The 23,759-nt window shown below is 32.7% G+C and overlaps 1 protein-coding gene across 3 annotated transcripts in view; it reads left to right on the forward strand.

Annotated features, from left to right (window-relative positions):
* LOC126881945 (putative fatty acyl-CoA reductase CG5065) overlaps nt 1-23,759 on the forward strand; it is a 210,224-nt gene that overhangs the window by 102,100 nt on the left and 84,365 nt on the right. The window contains exon 1 of one of the 3 annotated variants that reach the window (XM_050646686.1): nt 15,745-15,890. The exons of 1 other annotated variant lie outside the window; for it this stretch is intronic. The gene's annotated coding sequence lies outside the window, so the exon portion shown is untranslated. Of the gene's footprint in view, nt 1-15,744; nt 15,891-16,239; nt 16,355-23,759 lie in introns of those variants that run through there. One more of the 3 variants, XM_050646687.1, reaches the window with a different exon arrangement.

Raw genomic sequence — 23,759 nt, forward strand, 5'->3', positions numbered from 1 at the left:
TTGATGATGATTTTGGGTGGTGAGGTTGACGTTTCTTCAAGGGCTTATCACTAACATACCATCGGCCACTGAAATAGCACACCGGACACCGCACACATCTTATGGAAAATATAATGTCACTCAAATTCAATAAAATTTATATGAAAAGATTCGTTTCAAATTACCGGTCAATTCTTATCATTGCGCCAACTCTGAATTTTCAATAATAAGAGCAGAAATTGATATAAATAAATCTAAAATCAAATGGGTACGTACATAAGTTAGAGAGAGAAAAAATATTTTAAATATTTTAGACGGTAAGGTATTGAAAAAAATATTCAGAATAAATTTTAGATCCATATGCAAAATTTGAAAAAACTATTTTAATATTTTAAAAATTGCAATAACAAAAGTGTTTACTACTATATACTACTATATTACTAAGTGTTTACTACTATATTACTAAGATATAACAGCTATATGACGACAATCTCATCCTAGTAAAGTAAGCTGTTTTTAATAGCTAATTTCACCATTGTATCTTTAATATCATTTTAGCTTTCCTGATGATGTTAGTGACTACTAACTAACGAAATATATAATTCCGTAGAAAAGAGTACACCTGGTCTTCTATTCAGCTGTCTACTCAATAATTTTGGGTTCTTTGATATATCATCATCCAGACTTCTGCATTCAAAGTTGAACATAGGCCTCCCCTAATTTCTTTCAGTTCTGTCGATCTTGGGCTTCCAGCAACCAATTGCCAGCAACCCTTTTGACGTTGTCTGTCCATCCGTGTAGGTGGTCTACCTCTACTTCTTCTGTACGTTCGTGGTCTAAACACTGTAATTTTTTGGGTCCACCACCGTTCTCCATTCTGGCTACATGACCCGCCCAATTCCACCCAGGGCCGTAATTACGACGTCGGGGGCCCCGGGGCAAATGTGATCTGGGGGCCCCCTACCGGGAGGTCTAGGGAATTTTTACCCCCAGCGCAAGGGGGTCCGGAAAAATGTTTGATATTTAACCCCTTGAAAGCGCATTTTCCGTCCTATGTGAACACCACACTCTCTTCTTTTTTTTCCAGCATATCCTGCAATAACTATAAAATTAGCAGCGCTAATGATTACAGCTTCATCTGTATCTGACATTGCGGACGGATTGTCAACGAACGCGTTCGTTCGCTACAATGTAAATGGTCTTACTTTGTACCAAACGAATAACCAAGCGAACACCTACGAATTCGTTCCTTCGTTTGTGTTCACTTTGATTTAAAAGCACCTTAAGGTGCCTTAAGCTACTGCAGTGTGAGCCAAGCACATTTAGTGAAGCTGGTCAGTGTACTGGTGGAACTGATCCTACTGTGCTCATTTTTATCTTATGTATACCTTTCTTTTCAATATGTGGTTCCTTTCACGTACCCTGATGTGGTCTGGGGTAAATCGATTAAGACAAAGTAGCTGGGACCTGTGGTCCCTATTCCGGTTGCATTTGAGTTTTTATTTCGCCAAAATAACTAAAATCCTCAGTCACAATTTATATGTTTACGAAAGGTCTTGGGGGCCCCAGCTTAGCCCGGGCCCCCCTCTTCCAATGGCATTTTAGGTTTTATTACGCCGAAATAACTAATTTTTTAATAATTTAAATTTTTATGTTAAGGTCTCGGGGACCCCAGCTTAAGTCAGGCCTCAGGGGCCTTGTTCTGTTCCAATTGCATTTTAGTCTAAAAGACTAATTTCCCCAGTGAAAAATTAAAACTATGTTGCGGTATTTTTAAAATTGTTTCATTTGAAAATATTTCGTTGGGATCGGCTTTTAAAATACATAATTTTATTTTCCTCGTTAAACTCTGCACGGGGCCCCCTTGGTCGGGGGCCCCGGGGCACTGCCCCGGTTGCCCCAATGGTAGTTACGGCACTGATTCCACCTCAGCTAAGCTATTCGCTCTATGACATATGTGATGATGATTTGATATCTATATATCATTTTTTCCCATCTTGTTTCTGAGTAAAGTTTTTACTCGCTTCATTGTTGAGAACGAAGGTTCTACACTGGCCGTTGTGACAGGTATAGTTGCCAAAATTGTAAAACGCCGTCTACACTCTTGCCAAAGTCGATCGAAGTTCAACAAGTACGAGAGTGTAGAATGCCACCTTGTGTAACCTTGCTTGATTTCGCTCTACTTCCGAAATCTGTCGGTCTTGTCAAAGGGATCTTTATCGGTATCGCACTTCGAACGAGTGTGTAGAGAGGGTACTTCGGACTTCGGTCAACTTTGGCGAAGTAACTTCGCCGAGAATGTAGAGCCCGTTTAAGGAATTTGTCAATGTTTAGAGAACACATCTTTATTACAATGTTTCATTACGTGGAGAACTTCGCTATTTGGTTCCAAAGATGATATTGTATTACAGTTACACCATAACATATATACATATTCAGCTTTTATTGCTACAAGAGAAGTGTCGCGGGAGTAATAGGCAGCCAAATTTTCTAGCAATTTTGCTTTTTCTGTAGAGGCAAATGCAGGTAAAAGAATTTGAAATGCTGATAAAATATTTTCGTTTTTGCTAAATCTGATTTTTAAATTGGATGTACGTTGATCCGTACACTGAATAAAAACAGAAATAATCCTAGTAAAAAATAATAATAATTAAGTTCACTTTTTCAAAAATGTTAATAATAACTTGGGGATAAACTTGCTGGCTTGGTACCAAAGCCGAGGCAGTTTTGGGAGGGGTCCGGACCCCATGGACCCCTCCCTTGGCTACGTGCCTGATCAGCGGATTAGTTTCACTAATCCGCTTAGGCCCAGCGGGGTTTAAGCTGTTTTGAATAGCACCCAGAGCAATAGTGATTGTAACTGACACTTTATGGACTCCAAAAATGTGATTTCGATAAACTTTAATTGCAATTTGCGCCGTAATTAATCATAATTAAGAGTTGGCGCAATAATAAGAATTGACCGTTAATTTAAAACGAATCTATTCGTATAAATTTTATTGAATTTGAGTGACATTATATTTTCCATAAGATGTGTGCGGTGTCCTTTTATTTTGCGGTCATTTTAAAAACCACAAATACCCATATTTTGTTAAAAATAACTTTTTAACATTTTCATGCAGTTCTGATTGAATTTTTCTTGACATCGGCTCTAGTTGAGTTGCTATAGCCAGGCTTGTCGGTAAATAAAACCGCGGTATTGCAATGATACACTGGCGAGCTTTACCGACGAGCCACAAAACCTCGGTTTTACTCGTCTGTCGTCTGTCGATCAGGGCCTTTATTTAGATTATTTAGATATAAAGATTAGGTCCTAAAACCAAAAAAAGTTAAGTCAAGTTTGCCATTTTAGTGGGGACTTCCTATTTTTTTAATTTAATTTTCCATTTCCAACAATCGTTTTTTCCGATTACAGCGCCATCTATCCATCCATAATTCGGAAAAATGTTTTAAATAAAAGTTACTTATTTTTTTCCAAGGAATCCAAATCTGCAATAAAAATGGGGGCTTCTACTTAAGATTTTAAAGTAACCCCCCAACCCCACCTCAGTGGAGGGTCATGTTTGGTGTCATTCGATAGATTTTGCAAAAATATTGAATACGTTTATTTTCAGTTTTTCGATCTGATGTTTATTTTGCGAAATATCGCTGGGTTTCTATTTAAAATTTTAAATTTACTCCCCACCCTTCTCCGTGGGGGGTCGTGTTTGGTATCATTCGATAGATTTTTGAAAAATATAGAACGCGTATTTTTTAATTTTTTGATCTGACGTTCATTTCGTGAACTATTCGCTTTTTTTGTGAAACTTTCTGACTTGCCCATTTCCTTACGGGCTCAAATCGTCAGATTTTGTAAATATACATACACTGTTCTGCATGTACTTAACCTACCTTATCTTAATCTGACAATTTCGGGTTTTTCTACAGGCTCGTTTTCACGCTACGTCTTATTGTACGTTTTGTGTGTCATGCAAAACGTACACTTCGCGTCAAAAAAAACTGGTACACTTTTTTTTCCCAATGTAAACCTGTGTTCAAACTGGACACAATGGCTCGTGAATCACGGCGTTGTTGCCAGCACAGATAATGAAATTGCACTAAATCTATTTAAATACAAAAAATAACGTTCAAAAATCATGGTGGTGAATCGTAAAACGGGCCATATGTAACTCAATGTAAAATTCTAAACTGTTAAATTCCTGCTTCCCTAATAATTTTACAACAAAAGTCATGAGAAGCTATTTGTAGGGGATCAAAATCTGTATTAAAAACAAAAGCTAAAATTGTTCTAGGATTTAAACACATTCCAACATTTTGAAAAATATCTACATTTGTCACAGTAGGCATGTGTGTAAAAGTTAAACCCACGTTATTATTTACCTGATTGTTCGCACACTATTGACTGAATAAAACATCTTTATTGTTATTACTTTCTCCTCAAATGAGGCTATCTTATCAATTTTATTATTTTTTAAACAAGAAATGATAAAATATAAATTTTGACAGTTCAAATTGTCAATATTTATAATAACTTCATTGTGACCGAACGCAACCGATACACATTATGGTAATGTGTGTGGCCTAACTTTGGCGTATTTCTGTGAAAAATTCTCATTATATTTCTCATGATTCGAAAAAAATGAATACATTTAATAAAACACATTGAACATTTTGACAGGCGACATTTTCCACCTATGTGCAGTTTCAGCAGTTTCGAATTTTATTGTAATACATAATATTTAAGTTTCACACTTTTTCACTGTAAAAGTTATTCATTTTTTATTAATTTCAAATTTTAATTTTTCCAGTGTGTTTTATTTATTAGTATCCCACAACTTTACGAGAAACCCTTCACATTTCTCGATTTTAAATGAAACATAATAATTTAATGTCTTGTCTAGAGTTATTATCTGTCATTCATGTCATATGTCTGTCATAAATTATAATAGAACACGAATTAATTTATGGGTACTTAATTGAGATGATGGAACATTACAAAATTAATAAGAGAATTTTTTAGGATGCATGTTTAAATAAATGTGACTGACTAATCGAGAATGCTCGATGTTGTTTTTTAGTAAACCTACTAAAAACTTGCGGTCTGCCGCACAGCCCTGCTTTTACCTGGTTTGATATAATATTTTAGTTGAACTGGCAACGTTGCCTAGAAATAAGAATGACATATGTGACAAGACCAATTTACACAACTAGAAAATCACGATTTTAGGTTATAAGACTTGTACCAGTTTTTTTTGACGCGAAGTGTACGTTTTGTCCAGTGCATAATGTGGCGTGTAAACAGTAAAACGTACGTCTTACTTGTCGAATCGAAAAATGTAGAGGATTTGTCCTATCACACAAAACGTACAATAAGACGTAGCGTGAAAACAGCAAAACGTACGTCTTGTCGAATCGAAAAAATTAAATCCGCTTATTGACAAAACGTACGTTTTGTATGACACACGACATAAGACGTAGCGTGAAAACGACCCTTTAGGATAGGTATACTTTTTTCGGACCCCCTTAAAGGGTCGTTTTCACGCTACGTCTTATTGTACGTTTTGTGTGTCATACAAAACGTACGACAAAACGTACGTTTTGTCAATAAGCGGATTTAATTTTCTCGATTCGACAAGACGTACGTTTTGCTGTTTTCACGCTACGTCTTATTGTACGTTTTATGTGATAGGACAAATCCTATACATTTTTCGATTCGACAAGACGTACGTTTTGATGTTTACACGCCACATTATACACTGGACAAAACGTACGTTTTGTCGTACGTTTTGTATGACACACAAAACGTACAATAAGACGTAGCGTGAAAACGACTCTTAACGAACTCTCCTGTATTAAAAGCCAATATATGGTAGGGGTACATTTACAGGGTACAAGGTTTCTCCTCATGTGATTTTCTGACTCGCTCGAATAACTGCAAAAATCCCCGCTTGGGCTCCCCTACCAAAATGACCGTTTTATATATTATTTTAAATGCTAATATATTTTTTCATATATTATGTAGTATACAGGGTAGCGAGAAAGTATGGAAACACAATAATTTCTCGGAAACCGCTAGAACGATTTTTATGGATTTTGGTGGGTAAGGGTCTTTTAATGCGGCCGATATTATAGTGGTAATTACATGGTTGTGAAATCTTTCGTTTTTCTGGAAATCTAATGAACTTTCTTATTTTAAATAGAACACCATGTATATTTTTTGCGTTTTACAGTCCTTAAGAAATACTGATTAGTTTTCATGTTATATTCCCTATACCTATTTACCGTAGTTTCAGAGTTATTACCACATTTATAAAAAAAAAATTTAAACAAATTATAAAAATTAATTTTTTTCGGCCTAAGTACATATTATTTTAGTTTCTTTGGATCATTGGGAACAAAAAAGGTCTTTTGTTATTTCCTTCTTAAGTTAATTGTTTCCGAGTTATAAACAATTTAAAACTGAAAAAATCGAAAAATGACGATCCTCTAGGTTCAAAAACACAAGTAAAAAATATTATTTTTGAAACTACGAAGAGCCTAAATTTAAGTACAAACATTATTGTATCAGATACCGAGAAGTGATTTGGTTTTATTTCATCTTAAAACATTGTTTTTAGTTGTTAATGCAGCCCGATCGCCCGCCCTCTCATATGCGCTTCATTAACAATTAAAAAGACAATGTTTTAGAATAAAACGTACCAAAGATTCTTATAGTGAGCTGATAGAAGAAAGTTTGAACTTGAATTTAGATACCTCGTAATTTAAAAAATTATTTTTTTTCTTGTGTTTTTGAACCTTGAAAATATCATTTTTCAATTTTTTTCAGTTTTAAATTGTTTATAACTCGGAAACAATTAAATTTACAAGAAAATTACAAAAGAGCTTTTTTGTTCCCAATGATCCAAAGAACCTAAAAATAATGTCTACCCGGGCCAAACAAATTGATTTTTATAATTTATTTAAATTTGTTTTTTTATAAATGTAGCAATAACTCCGAAATTACGGCATTTAGGTATAGGGAATATCACACGAAAAAAATTCAGCATTTCTTAAGAAATTCAAAACGTAAAAATTTTACAGGATGTTTCATTTAAAATAAAAAGTTCATTTTATTTCCAGAAAAACGGAAGATTTGACAACATTGTAATTAACACTAAAATATCGGCCGCATTAAAAGACCCTTACCCACCAAAATCTATAAAAATCGTTCTAGCGGTTTCCGAGAAATTACCGTGTTTCCATACATTCTCGCTACCCTGTATATTTTTAATTTAGTCGCCCGAAAGTCGACTAAAAAATTAAGAAAACCATATTGGATCAACTAGACTAGACATTTTCTATGGGTAGTTTATTTTAAAAAATCATAATTTTTGCCCAATTAACTCCTTTTACACACATTTCTAGACAGCTTAGGTACATACTTTACCGTATAGTCACCGGAGATCACCGGAGCGGTGAACGAATAGTAGAAAAAGACGTTGAACCGAGAAGAAAACGTTTTCTAGAAGCATCGGCGAATGAATCAGTACCAGGGGGGTACTTTGAGCCAATTTAGGGGATCTTCGATCTAATCATAATATTCTTAATTAATTTGGGATTAACATCACTAAAAAATTAAAATGGAAAATCCCTGTATACCATAGTTTAAAAAAAGTTACAAAGTAAAAAACTTCGAATGTACATAAATATGATGGTATAACTTATTTAAAACATTTTAAAATTCATCCAAATGGATTGCAATTCTTCTGAACGTTTTCGGTCCAGTCAGATAATCATCAGTGAAAAATTCTATTTGTAATTGAAAAATTATGTTTGAAATATTAAATTGTAAAATTGAAGTGACACACTAGTCTTGTTAAAAGATTAACCTAAAGGGAACATAGATTTCCCTGGTCGAAAAAAAGGAGGCAGTTCGCCTAGCGAGTGAAGTTGGTCTGTATCACTTTGCCAACTTTTTTAATCAAGCAAATAGAAATTTTAGTATAATATAATATAGTATAAGGTATTTTTGTAATTTATTGATGGATTATGGATTCGACAGTTACTTGATGGAAATTCATTTGATCAAACAATAAAACACTGAAAACTTTTTGTTTTCAATTCTTCTACAAAATGTATTATAGGTTAATGTCACTACAGCTGTTTCGGCAGAGTGCCTTTTTCAAGTGATGTATTTTACTACGTGTCTGCACTTTAAAGTCTCTAAGCGCCGGACTCCATTTGCGATTTGTAGTCGCGCGATTGTTGTGTCGCGAAGATTGAACACATTGTTTCAAATACAACTCAATCCATTTGCGACTATTAAATAATCATGAATTGACTTGTATTTGAAACAATGTGTTCAATCTTCACGACAAAACAATCGCGCGACTACAAATCGCAAGTGGAGTCCGGCGCTAACTGAATGGGTTATAGTCATAGGGGGTCCCATGCAACATAGGGGGTCCCGTGGGCACTTTTAGCTCTCCGCAATTTGATGGTGGTATTATAGGTTTTTTGGGTCGCTGAATCCAATGGAAGTGGTCTGGAAGCCCAAATGTGGTGCGTTTAATTGTTATTAACAAATTATGGTAAAATTAGGTGTTTTTCAAGAATTATTAGAAGCCCTGTAAATAAATTGATAGTGTTAAGGTCTTCTCTGGTGTATTTTCGGTCGCTGAATCGAATGCGAGTAGTAGCGATTACTCAAAATAAGTTCTGATTTTGTTAATAAAAAAATAATTGTTTATTCGCCGAAAAGCTCGAAATGCGCTGTCTACAGAAAGTTTGTAGTCTTGTTCATAGTATTTTTATACGCTAAATCGATTGCCACTAGTCGTGATAGCTTAAACCACGTTCCCACTTTGTTATTAATAAATTATTGCAAAATTAACGGTTTATAGTACTTTTACTCACGGTTTTTGCTCTAAATCTTAAAAAACCACTTGGATTGACATGAAATTTGGCATACACGTAGCTAACATGTCAAACAAAACAAGTGATATTGTGCCGATGTCTGCTTTTACCTTGGGGATGAGTTTCACCCCTTTTCGGGGGTGAAAAAAGAAACGTTTAAAATAAGTCCGGAAGTGGATAAACTGATTAATTCTAAGCAACTTTTGTTCTATACAGTTTTTTTCACTAAGTCAATACTTTTCGAGTTATTTGGTTTTTTTGTTGAAAAATGAACATATTCACTCGCAAATAACTCGAAAAGTATTGACTTAATAAAAAAACTCTATAGAATAGAACAGTTGCTTAAAATTAATCAGTTTATCCAATTCCGGACTTATTTTAAAGTTTTCTGTTTTCACCCCCGAAACGGGGTAAAATTCACCCCAGGGTAAAAGGACACAACGGCACAATATCACTTGTTTTGTTTGACATGTTAGCTGCGTGCATGCCAAATTTCATGTCATTCCAAGTGGTTTTTTAAAATATAGAGCAAAAACCGTGAGTAAACGTACTATAAACCGTTATTTTCGCAATAATTTATTAATAACTTAGTCGTAACGTGGTTTAAGCTATCACGACTAGTGACAATCGATTTAGCGTATAAAAATACTATGAAAAAGACTACAAACTTGCCGTAGATAACACATTTCGAGCTTTTCGGCGAATAAATAATAATTATTCTGTTAGTAACAAAATAAGAACACATTTTGAGTAATCGTGACTAGTCGCATTCGATTCAGGGACCAAAAATACGCCAGAGGAGACCTTAACACTATAAATTTATTTACAGGGCTTCTAATAATTCCTGAAAAACACCTAATTTTACCATAATTTGTTAATAACAATTAAACGCACCACATTTGGGCTTCCAGACTACTTCCATTGGATTCAGCGACCCAAAAAACCTATAATACCACCATCAAATCGCGACGAGCTAAAAGTGCCCACGGGACCCCCTATATTGCGACTAGACTATTAACCCGGCACCTGCCACGTGGGGTGCGAACAGCACCCCATAACAAACTTTTATCAAATATTTGGTATTTCAAGTTTGGTAACCGAGCTGTGCGTCACAGTAGCTTTCAATAATATTACATAGCATATATGTGTTAGTGTTTGAAGTGGTTATTTAGAGTCATTCTGAACTTATAGCTCTAAAGTCGAATTGGGTTGTCATCATCTGGCACTTTAAGTTTTAAATTTTTTTTGTATTTTTGATAAACAGGTCAAATTTACATTTTTTTATTGAAATAACTGATTTAAATTATTAATATAGACTCTATACTCGCTAAATCTTAATTTTTCTTAGATATTTTACTTGACTTCATTTATTATGGCTTGGTACTTGGTAATTTGCTTATAACACCTTTTTCATTTTATTTTTTAACTTTTATAACATATTAGTGGCTAATAAGTTAATAAAACATGTTTATTTATATTCTTGTGTTACTCAACACATTATTTTGTTTTTTGAACAAGTAGATTACAGAAAATTTTTAAGGGGTGCTGTGAGCACCCCACGTGGCAGTTGGCGCCTTGCAAAGCCACGTGGCAGGTGCCGGGTTAAGAAGTTGGCCATTCAAAATGAAATCTGTATTTTTAAATTTATTAATTTTCATAGATTCTAATAAAGATAGCTTAATGCCTTTATTTTGAATTTAAAGAATTGGAAACTGTTCATTAAAAGTATGATTATGATCTAGAAGGCGTACGTAAAATCTGTTTTTCTATTATTGAAAGCCCTTTTTCGCGTTCTGCTATACGTTTGTTAAAGGTTCGACCAGTTTGACCGATGTAGGTTTTTGGACTGCCACCACATATCAGTTTGTATACACCATGCTGTAATTGCTTTTTCTTTTGGCTCTTATGGTTCCTAATGTAATTGCTTAAGTTGTTTGTTCTAAATAAAAGATGGTGTTATTCCTTTCTTTTTTATGTGTTTGGTTATTTTTGTTGATATCTTTGTGAATTTATATAGTTCAAATGATGGTCAAAGATTTTCTATGAATGTGTATCCACAATTTTTTTGCCATTCTAGTGATTTTTACTTTATCGTACTACATACGCAGTATGAGTATAATAGATAAAGTTATAGGATCGTGCAAAAAAATTTTTTTCGACGTTTTGAGTCCCCCTGAGTCTAAAAAGCAAATAAAACAAACATGTCGGAAGTATGTACGTACGTATGTCGCCACCGCCCAGCAAAAACTACTGGACCGATTTCGATGAAATTCGGTATGAGTAAGTTTAAGAGAATTTTGTCGAGAAACTAAGCTTTTGAAAAAAACCTCTCAAAGGGGGGCCGAAATAGGGTGGTTATTTGGGGCCCATTTTTGCAAATTTTGACCGAAACGAATGAAATTTAACTTAAAGTTAGCTCATCGATATTTAAATAGAAATACGGAATTTGACATTTCCAAATCCAAAGTGGCGGCCAGCATGGCCGACCGCCCATCCGATACATTTCCCTACCAATCTAAAAACTTGTTTAAGATAAATTTTATTTGAAAAAACATTTATATAGCCTAAAGATGGGGCTATAACAAGAATATTATCGTTTTTCAGAAAAAGTTATGGGTTGCCTATATTTAAGGGGTCAAAATTTGACATAAATTTGAACTAAATTTTCTCAAAAATGACTCCAAGGAATTTGTTTATTTTTTAATATATTTTTGATATCCTATCGGTAAATTGAATAACATTGGTCAGATTTCTTAACTCCTCATAGGAGGGGAGTTATGAATTTTTTATAAAAAAATATTTGAGTGCCCGTAACTAAGTCTGTAATAGAAACTAAAATTTTAAATTTGGCAGACGTATATAGTACTTTGTTATCTATTAGCACAATAAATTTTACTCACAATATGGCTTCCGGTTTAACCGAAAATGAAAAAAAAATCTTAATTTTTTACATACGCCCTGTATAATTTTACATATTTTGAAAGAATGTAAAATTATATTTCCAATGACATAAAACTCGTTGCTGTAACTCAAAAACTCGAAAAGTTACAGAAAATTGAAATTTTGCTAGAATCTTGTGTGTGTCCCCTCTCACGCGATCATAGCAGAGCATTATTATAGGGCAGTCAATGAGGGTATTTGGCTCCGAATTCCATCCCACTACATCGATGTACTTGATATTTTCACAGTAAGTAGGGAATAGCTCAAGAAACAAAATCTACCGTATATACTATGGCGCTTTTATCTTGGGGCAATTCCCACCCCTTCAAGGGGGTGGAAAATTTATTGGTCAAAATAAGCATGGAAGTGGCTAGAGAACCTATTTTTAAGCAAAAACTGATCTATACTTTTTTTTGAGAACTCAATACTTTTTGAGTTATGCGTAGTTGAAAATTGGCCATTTTCATTTAAAAATTTAAAAATGACACATTTTCGGACGATTTTTTGTGAATACCTTAAAAACTATGCATCAAACTAAAAACACTATATAAAATTTTTTTTAATTATAAATAACAAAGAGATTCGTTCCTTCGTAAATTTTCTATTTATAATACAAAAAGAGATATGGTAGGTAAAAAGAGTTTGTTTTTTGGTGCATGCTCAAAGTGCTCATGCTTTTGTAGTGTTTGAAAAGGCCTTTAAAACGAGCACCGTTAAATGTCGGTTACATTAAAACTAAGTTAGATATGATGCAAAAAAATATATTTGACTAATGTACTTTAAGGAAAAATGAGAAGTACATACATTTAGCCCCTCATTCACCAGAATTTAAATGCATTGTTTTTCTTTTGCAATACCTCTTAATATAGTGTTATTTCTACTTTCAAAAAGTTGGACGGGTGAAAAAAATAAGATCAAATTATAGAGCGCATTTTTAAATTTTCTTAAAATTCTTCCTTTTGCCCCATGCAATTCGAAAATAAAAATGTTCTGTCCCCGAGAAGTGGTGAGAACCGCCCCCATGATAAAAGCGCCATAGTATATAGGATAGACTTTGAATTAGGATATTGGGCTTTGGGCTACTCCCAAAATTTCATTACAATCCATGCAGTAAAATGCAAATATTGTAAACTATTAATTTCTCAGAAAAATGGACTAATTTGAAATGAAAGTATGACTAATATTCTATTGATTTATGCAATAATCTATAGTGTGTCCCCGAACATTTTCTCAAATGCGGGAATTAATGATGCGTAGAACCATAAAATATTTTCAAGGATACAAGGTGTTTCTAAAATATCAAAATAACGAGTAACTTTGTTATTTTTATAGAATGCCAGTATCTAGTGCGATAACGATAATAGATCGGTACGATAAAGTTTTCGGGCGGACCTTCCGTCCAGCGTTTTTAATTTAATTGTTGAACAAATTTAATTGTTGAATACATGGTAATGATAAATATGTAATTACATAATATTGTTTTTACGTAATAAATGAATTGAAGACCTAAGTGGAAGAAGGAGGTATGCAACATTTTCTAAAATTTTGAGTTTCTTAGTGAATTAAGGTTAAGGTGGTATGTAACTTCACTATCATATGACACTTATACTGTACCTTTAAAAACTTAATAAGAGATGTTCTAGTGGATGAAGGAGGTATGTAACATGTAAACTACGATTCTTGAATGGAAGAAGGCGGTATGAAAGATTTTTCGTCGTTTTGTAGGATTTTTAAAGAGCTATAAGACTGTGTAAATTAAATTCCGTAAGATCTCTTAGTTTTTAATTGGGGCGGGTTTAAAGGGCTCGAATAAGGGGGTGTTTGCTTGTAAATGGAGGTTTTAAACAGCTATATCTGGCTAACTTTTCACTGTAATGAAAATCTATGCACAGGTTAATTTTAGTCATTAAAAAAGCTACAATTTAGTAGTTTATAATTTTTTCGTATCTTTCATTAATTTTTCTTTAAACGTCAATTTTTCCAAAATTAGGCATTTTAAATAGGTCAAACTCCTTGAGTGTATTGATAATATAAATATAAAAGGAACTACAAAAAGGTGAAAACCAATTTTGAATTAGAAAGCTAGTTAGGGGGTTGTTTTCACTGATTTTTTCGTAGAGAAAAGCAGGTACCGACATTTTTTTGATTATCGCTTAAATTATTTTGATTATCGCGATAAGTCGCTTAATTTTCATGCTAGAAACTTTTTATTATTTTTTTGAAAGGTCTAATTGTATACTTGAGCAAAAATCCCATTATTTGGCTTTGAATATTTCAAATTATGCATTTGACGAAAAACGCTAACCTTTAACATGCCGTATCTCGGTTTGTATTGGTCTTAAAGATATAATTGGAAAAGAATTTGGTTTGTGTTACTAAAAGATACAATTTTGATATCTACAGTTTTTTTGATTAAATGCATATTTTTCGAGGTATTCTCAAAAAACCCCAATGTAAAAAACATTTTTTTCTTAGAATCACTTTTTCCATCGAATTACATGGTTAAAATGTAATAAAAAATTCCCACCCCCCGAGATGGGGTGGCAACCACCCCAAGGTTTTAGCGTATGATAGCGGTATGATATAGAAAATGATCCTTGGACTATTCCCTACCTTTTGTGAAAATTTCAAGTAAATCCATGCTGGACGAAAAACAAGCTGGACGAAAATCGAAGTTTTTCCAGCTTGAAAACCTGCTCGTCAATTTCGTCAGATGCATAGTCTAGATTACATTCAGTGTTGTCTGGATCTAATAATATAGCGGGCGTTAGATAAACAAACTTATGTTCACGAATATGCTCACGAATTTCTACAATAACTAACTGACGAAGAAAGCAGCTTTCGTCTCAATTCATTTTTCCGTCATCGAAAATATGCTTTCTTGTTATGCGCCTTAGAGGTTTTATGGAAATTCCAAGTTCTTCACACATATTTTTGCATAACCTACAGCCATTTGCCAATTCCTCTCTTTTCTCTGTCAATATCATCTGCAAAGCATTTACTTTCTGAGCGCACAATCTTATGTCAAGTCCCCTTGTTTGTAAAAATTTTTGTGCATCATTCACTTCATGTAGCACCGGTTGCCACAGGCCCAAAAACAAAGAAACGAAAATGGCTGCATCGAAACTAGTAAAGCACCTGAATCTGTTCTAGTGTTTAAGCTTTCACCTACCTCTGTCAGTTTTTCCAAAGTAACGAGAATACCTTTGTAATGATGCCATGTCACATTTACGGCATAGCCTCTTGCACTCCACCGCATGTCTTGAATCTTGAATCCTTCTTTTGCCTATAGCTGCTATCAGAACTTCCCAACGATGTGTCGATGAGAAAAAAAAAGAATAGTAACGTTCTAAAGTGCCGAAAAAAGTTGTGCTCATTGTTAGTCATAAACGGGGAATTCCCACAAGTTAATATAGACGTTGTTGCCAGTCGCTACAAAATATCATTCAAAGAAAAGGAGTTCCCTGAATTCGTCACAAAATAAGTAATGAAAAATTCCGAGCTCCTTACTTCGGGGTGACCAAAAAATCAAAATAAGTGCAATCGGTCCGAATTTGTAGTTGCGATAAAAATATAAAATGGTTCAAATATTTACAAAATATTTTTATTATTTATTGTTAAATTTTGCCGCCCCCTAAAAAGTGCCGCCCGGGGCGGCCCGCCCCTACTACGCTACGCCACTGAGTTCTTCGTCTTGGGAGTGATTTATTTTATTAATGTTTCTTTCACCAAGAACTTCCTTGGCTGGATCTAAGATATTAGACTTAATTTATTAAAGAAAGTTATTAGTATTAATTCACATGAATCAAAAATTGCTTATCGAATTTATAATCGATCCCTAGAACAACTATTTTCCGGTACGACTTTGACTAGTTGACCCACTTCAATGTACCCCACTGACCTTCTCCGCAGTACCACCTCCGGATTCTCAATTTCTTTAATGAGTTTCTAAGACGCGAAAGTGGTGTTCTAACGACAATTCGGTGGACAAGTGGTACCACGTTGACTGTTTGGTGACATTTTCTGTTTTTTTTTTTAGTGCCGACCGAATTTTCTTTCTAAAGAAAAGTCAATAAGTAAGTACTACGTATTAGTACTATATAGTTATTTGTTCTAAGTACTGCTTATACTTTAGTTACATTTTTTTATTCTTCAATGGTTTTCATCTGAAACGGGTACCGTGAATTTATTTTATTTGAAAAAAAAATATTTTATTTTTTTATGTGGTACTAATTATCCAAGAAGACGGTTTATAGTTAAGTATTATATTTTATTTATTGATACTGCAATGAGATTAATGACCTACAAGTTTTAATATTTTGCAGTGTTGGCCTTTTATTTCACTTTTTTCCTTTAATTAAAATATATTCCTATCCGCAGCACCATCTCTTCATTTTCAATTTTTTAAAGAGTTTTTAAGACGCGAAAGTGGTATTCTAACGAGAATTCGGTGGACAAGTGGTACCACGGTGATTGTTTGGAGACATTTTCTTTTTTTTGTCGTGCCGACCGAATTTTCTTTCTAAAGAAAAGTCAATAAGTAAGTACTGCTTATAAGTACTATGTAGTTATTGTAAGTACTGCTTATACTCTAGTTAGATTTTTTTATTTTAATAATATGTCGTTTTCATCTATAACGCGAATCGTGAATTTATTTTATTTGAAAAAAAAAAGATTTTTTTCCTATTTATGTGGTACTATTAGTCAAAAAGACTGTCGTACTGTTTACAGAAGTTATATTTCATTTATTGACACTACAATGAAATTAATGACCTACAAGTTTTAATATTTTGCAGTGTTGGCCTTTTATTTTACTTTTTTCCTTTAAGAGCGTAGGCCTTAAAATGACTAAAAATTTTTTAAGGACTGGGCTTTCAGAGTCCAAGGTTTTACCCCTTATAGTAGTTGCAACCAAACATAATAGTCTAAGAGCTAGAATCGAAAAATCATCGTCATAAGTAATATGGAGTTTGGCATGTGAAATGAGTCTATTGTATATTGATAATTACGACCCCTTTCAGGCTGACACCTCAGTGGATACAGGAAGTAGCAATAAGGGATGAAAGGGGAAAATTAGTGTAGCCTTTAAAGGTTTTCACCTCCTATTTTGTTAAACCTCCACCGATTTACATGAAAATTGGTGACTAGTTAGAGCATACCCCAAGAAATAAAAATGCTTTGGTGCCAACTTGCACTTTTACCCTGGGGTGGATACCACCCCTTCTCGGGGGTGAAAATTATTTTATTAAAAATAACCTCACAAATCGATAGAGGGACAAATTATAAGTAAAATTTGTTATATCATGTTATTAAAATAAATCAATACTTTTTGAGTTATTAAAGATCAAAGATTTGTCTGTTTAAGAGCACATGCGTGAAGTTACGGATGATAAAAAGAACATATTAATTAATTGTATGTTACTAAAATATCATTTTTATATTATTTCGATATTATAAATTTAGCAAAAGTGTATTCGAATATGTCAAATGTACCCATTATTGGACACCCCCAGTTTCTGGACATATTCAGTTTATATTGAGAGAAAAAATTCAATTAAATATCGAAATAATATAAAAATAATATTTTACTAACATACAATTAATTAATATGTTCTTTTATCATCCGTAACTTCACGCATATGCTCTTAAATAGACAAATCTTTGATCTTCAATAACTCAAAAAGTATTGATTTATTTTAATAACATGATATGTATAACAAATTTTACTTAAAATTTGTCCCTCTATCGATTTGTGGGATTATTTTAACAAAATTGTTTTCGCCCGCGGGAAGGGGTGGTATTCACCACCAGGGTAAAATTGCAAGTTGGCACCAAATCAGTTTTATTTCTTGAGGTATGCTCTCTCTAAGTAGTCACCAATTTTCATACAAATCGATGGAGGATTAACAAAATAGGAGGGGAAAACCTTTAATCACTGCACTAACTTTCCCCTTTCATCCCTTATTGCTACTTCCTGTATCCACTGAGGTGTCAGCCTGAAAGGGGTCATAATTGTCAATATACAATGGACACATTTAACAGGAAAAACTCCATATTACTTATGACGATGATTTTTCGACTCTAGCTCTCCGTCTATAACATTCGACGAACCTCAATCTAATAGCCATACTCAATTTCTTATTTGTAAACATTGACATGCTTGTATTTTATAAATCATTACAAATGCAAATCTTCAAACAGCAGATAAGGGGCCATTATATAGTTGAAATCAATAAAGTTTTTTTAAAGTTTAGTGAAATATATTTTTAAAAAAGGTCCCATGAAATAGAAAAATCAACAGTAATTGTACCTAGTTTGCAAACCTCATATTGTTTACTTGAAACTTGTTTCTTTGCTTATATTTCCAATTCATTCCCGTTTAAACCCGATTTCTCCAGCTAAACTTAAAAAGGCGCATATTTTCCTATTTTTTTTTAATGTTCATTACTCACTTATTCATCAACAACCTTCAACAACTGTTAAACATATAGGGACTATGTTCTGCGGTATGATATAAATGTTAGTGAAAGAACCATTTGCATATTTTTAAGTGAAAGAAAACAAGGAAAACAATCAAGCTAAATGACTTCCATAGAAACGTCCTTCGAAGAAAAGTTCATTCGTTTTACTAAACAATAAGACTCCAACATTGCAAAAAATTGAAAATCTTAATAAAATACTGAAAACTTTTGTTTTCTATACTTTCAGAAATATTTGCATGTATGAAGTGATGTATTTTTACTATGCGTCTACACTTTGTAATCTTTAACCGAATAACAATAATTTAACGAATAAATTGAGGAGGGGAGAGTTATTTGTCTCAATTTGGTCATTCAGATTTATATCTGTATTTTTCATTTACTAATTTCCATAGATTCTAATAAAGGTAGCTTATGGCGGTTATTTTGATGTGGAGAATTTGAAATTGGTCATTAAATGAATGAATATGATCTAGAAGGTGAAGTGTGTACGTAGAATCTCTTTTTTTATTATTGAAAGCCCGTTTGTGTTCTGATATCCGTTTGTTAAAGTTTTCCCCAGTTTAACCGATGTAAGTTTTTGGGCAGTTATCACATGTAAATTCGTATACACCACTGTTTAGGTGCGTTTCCTTTCGGCTCTGCCTTGTTGTTCTGAATATAGTCCAGAGAAATAAGGATTTTCTCGGGACACGCAAAGATCCAGGTAGCTGACTACTCTTTTAGTTATTGTAGACCTATAAGAAGAAAACCTACCTGTTTCCTGTCTAGAGTTCGCGTCCGTTTTTTAATTATTAACAATTTAGTGCAAAAATCGCAATTTTTTTCGATTTTTTGCACCCCATTCAAAAGCTAAATAGTTGATATAAAATTACAAAATTTAATTTTATAGAACATTGAAACTTGAGTGTTTCACCCCAAGTTGGGTATTGGGGTACTTAACAAATCCTCAAAATTTGAGACCGATCCATTAATTAAATTAAGAGTTATTCTATTTGTTTATCCCAGAGACCTTTATTTTGCAATAACATAAGACAGAAAATAATAAAGATAGGGCAATTCTGAGTATGCCAAATGAAAGTAGAAGAGTGATAGTATCAAAATGTATTAATAAAAGATAAAAAAATTAAATTAATATAGTCAAAAATCGAACAGGTGCAAAATAAAGGTCTCTGGGATAAATAAATAGAATAACTCTTAAACTAATTAATGGATCGGTCTCAAATTTTGAGAGTTTGTTAAGTACACCAATGCCCAACTTTGGGTAAAACACTAAAGTTCTAAGGTGGTTTTAGTAAAAGTTATTAACGAATAACGATTTTCACTTATTTTGCAGTTTGCGTAGCAATAAATTAACATTTTAACTTTCAAAAATCGCCATTTTGAAGGTTTTTCAATGTTCTGAAACATTAAGGGCCGGTTGTTCGAACGCTAATCAACAATGATCATTATCAAATATTCAATTACTGTCACCAAAACTGTCAATGTCAACTTTGTCTGGGTTGCTGAAAACATAATTAATTACAATTTTGAGATTTATTATTAATTATGTTAATGATTATTGTTATATTAATTGATTATAGTCTCAGAATTGTAATTAATTATGTTTTTAAAGTTGACATTGACAGTAATTAATTATTTGATAATGATCATTGTTGATTAGCGTTCGAACAACCGGCCCTTAATTTTGTAATTTTATATCAACTATTTAACTTTTGAATGGGGTGCAAAAATACGAAAAAATCGCGATTTTTTCACTAAACTGTTAATAATTAAAAAACGGACGCGAACTTCAGGCAGGAAACAGGTAGGCTTTCTTCCTATAGGTCTACAATAACTAAAAAAGTAGTCAGCTACCTGGATCTTTGAGTGTCCCGAACATGGTCTATTTCTAGCTTATTTCCTTGGAGTAATATATTTGCTTAGATTATTGTTTGATCTGAAAGCTAGTGCCATCCCTTACTTTTCTATCTTGTATTTTCTTTTCTATTCTTTTCTATGTATTTGCCTATTTTTGTTGATATCTTGCTTGTAGGTATATGTAATTGAGCATTGATCTTGCATTTTTCTCTTTTGGTGGAAAAAAGTGTAGACGCATAGCAAAAATACATCACTTGAGAACACTCAACGAAAAAGTTACGTAATATCAATAAAAATGTTAATTCAGACAACAAACGCAATACTTAAAATTTGTCCAATTCTTGGTTTTATTGGAACAACAAAGCGATGTTCATCAATTCATTATTTTCGTTAGTTGAGCCAATGTATTACGTTTATTGAATGGATGAACATTCATTATGTATACCATAATATTACTTTATTGATATTGCGAACTCTGTTTATTGAGTCAACGAACACTATTCATAGAAACAACAACGTCGTTAATTGACCGACGAAGACTATTCGTTGTGTCAATAACAGTGTTATTTCTCCTAACGTATTTAGTTTATTTCTACAATTATTTCCGTTTATTCTTACAATTAATTCCGTTCATTCCCACAATAAATACGGTTATTCTTAAAGCAATTCTATTCATTCTTACAATCAGTTTCGTTCATTCCTACTATGAACGTATTTTGTATTAATACTTACTGAATGCATTAGCCCAATGTATGATATTGATTAATAATTTTTTTAAATCCCCCTTTTTGTCCTAAACTTAATGGACTTTACACTCATGATTTCACTTATACAGTGCGCTGGAATAAGTGTTACACTCCCCCTACCTTGTTAACTTATTTATTTTTAGCACATAAGCAAAACGCTTGGACAGGTCGATTTTTAAAATAATCAAAGTATATTATAACATTAATGTTTCGAACTTTACACGATTCCTCTTCAGGTGACAGGCATAACTTTGATTTTTTTAAATGGGAAAGTACATCATGTGACAGCTCATTTAAAAGCGTTTGAAATAGTGATTCCAAAAATGAATAACACTTTAATCCTTTTTGAGAGCGCAGGTGCAAAATTTCGATCGAATTCTTTTTAAACGCATTCATTTTTTTGGAATCCTGAGAAAACTAATAAGTATTTTTGAAAAATTTAAACGCAGAATAAAAGATTGCATTATTACCGAGGGCTAAAATTCCCTTAGAATAAACAAAACGTTTCTTTTGAATGGTATATTTGAAATTAAAAATCATAATAAATTTTCTCTTTTTCACCCCTGTGACTTATTAAAATAATCATTATAGAAGTTCTCAGGGGTAATATTCTATTCTGCGTTTAAATTTTAAAAAATACTAATTAATTTTCTCAGGATTCGAAAAAATTTTTTAAATAATTTGACCGAAATTTCACGATAATAGACGCACGAGAAAACTTCCTTCTACTACGGACTACACTTGAAAACGAAATAAAATTATTATTCGGCACTTCGGCAGAGGTAACAGCATTGTTTAACAAAGAATTATTTTTTAAACAATGGTAACACAGAGAAGCTAGGGGTATGACGATAAGAAAAAGCCGTTACATTTCAAATGGTCAAGCAAAACATTTATTGTCTCAACAACTACGTTTATTTTCACCATGAACGCATTGATTGTGGTTATTAAACGCAGTAGTAGATTGATTAATGCATTCGTTGTCACAGCAATCAGTTTACACCTATACAATTATCATATATTACTCTATATTAACAACACTTGTACATTGTTTTAATGAAATCTGTACGTTGTCACGATAAACCAAGGTAATTGCTTGTCATCTACGAAATCAAGAAAGTGAGTTGCTGCCAGAATTAACATTATTTATTAAATATACGAAAGCAAGTTATTGGCTGAATAAATTGAGTGTTATTGATTAATGTACTCTAGTTATTTTCACAATTATTATTCAATCATTGTGACAATAACCATATACATTCGTCAGTATTTTTGAAAAATTTAAACGCTGAATAAAAGATTGCATTATTACCGAGGGCTAAAATTCCCTTAGAATAAACAAAAAGTTTCTTTTGAATGGTATATTTGAAATTAAAAATCATAATAAATTTTCTCTTTTTCACCCCTGTGACTTATTAAAATAATCATTATAGAAGTTCTCAGGGGTAATATTCTATTCTGCGTTTAAATTTTAAAAAATACTAATTAATTTTCTCAGGATTCGAAAAAATTTTTAAAATAATTTGACCGAAATTTCATGATAATAGACGCACGAGAAAACTTCCTTCTACTACGAACTACACTTGGAAACGAAATGAAATTATTATTCGGCACTTCGGCAGAGGTAACAGCATTGTTTAACAAAGAATTCTTTTTTAAACAATGGTAACACAGAGAAGCTAGGGGTATGACGATAAGAAAAAGCCGTTACATTTCAAATGGTCAAGCAAAACATTTATTGTCTCAACAACTACGTTTATTTTCACCATGAACGCATTGATTGTGGTTATTAAACGCAGTAGTAGATTGATTAATGCATTCGTTGTCACAGCAATCAGTTTACACCTATACAATTATCATATATTACTCTATATTAACAACATTTGTACATTGTTTTAATGAAATCTGTACGTTGTCACGATAAACCAAGGTAATTGCTTGTCATCTACGAAATCAAGAAAGTGAGTTGCTGCCAGAATTAACATTATTTATTAAATATACGAAACCAAGTTATTGGCTGAATAAATTGAGTGTTATTGATTAATGTACTCTAGTTATTTTCACAATTATTATTCAATCATTGTGACAATAACCAAATACATTCGTCAATGTCTAAAAGTTCATTGAAACAAAAAATTAAATTGCTGTTACAACGAAATAGTATTCAATAATCACTGTTAATCAATATTACGAACTAAATTTTTTTGAGTGAAAGACACTATGCCAAAACAGCTGTAGTGAGAATGAATCGTAATACATTTTATTGAAGTGTAGAACTTTGTATACTTTGATAGTTTTAATTGGACCTGTTGATGGAGTACAAATAATATAAAATCCCGAAACCGGTCCCCCTATTTTACATCAACATTATTTTTAATTTGGATTGTGAGTACCCGAGCCTTCTTTGGTCAACAACTTTGTAACACATTTGATTATAGGTTCACACCAGCAACAGTTCATCATTTTATTTAAAGTAGATTAACTTGAATATATATGTTTCCTGTTTCGATACAAGTGTAACATACACCTGTCAATATGCCTTGATTAAAAAAATGTCACAAAACGGTTAAAATCATGAGTGGTGCATTTTGACTGTCCGAGTCGTACAATTAAATTGTTGTCATTCAGTATTAAACACTGTAAACACCAAATAATTGTTATTGTGGTTTTTTTGGTAGTTTGCTTGTTTTTTAACTACTTTCCTTTTTTTTCTTTGAATTTAGTTTCATTGTTTCGATTTTAATGGTTTCTACTAGACAAAACGTCATCTATATACACTGAACATTATCACAATTAGCGTTAATTTCACACTTTCTATTTCTTTTACAGTATCATTTAAATAGTGTTACATTGTTTAAAC

This window comes from Diabrotica virgifera, chromosome 3 (genome assembly GCF_917563875.1).
Source record: "Diabrotica virgifera virgifera chromosome 3, PGI_DIABVI_V3a".
Taxonomy (NCBI): Eukaryota; Metazoa; Arthropoda; class Insecta; order Coleoptera; family Chrysomelidae; genus Diabrotica; species Diabrotica virgifera.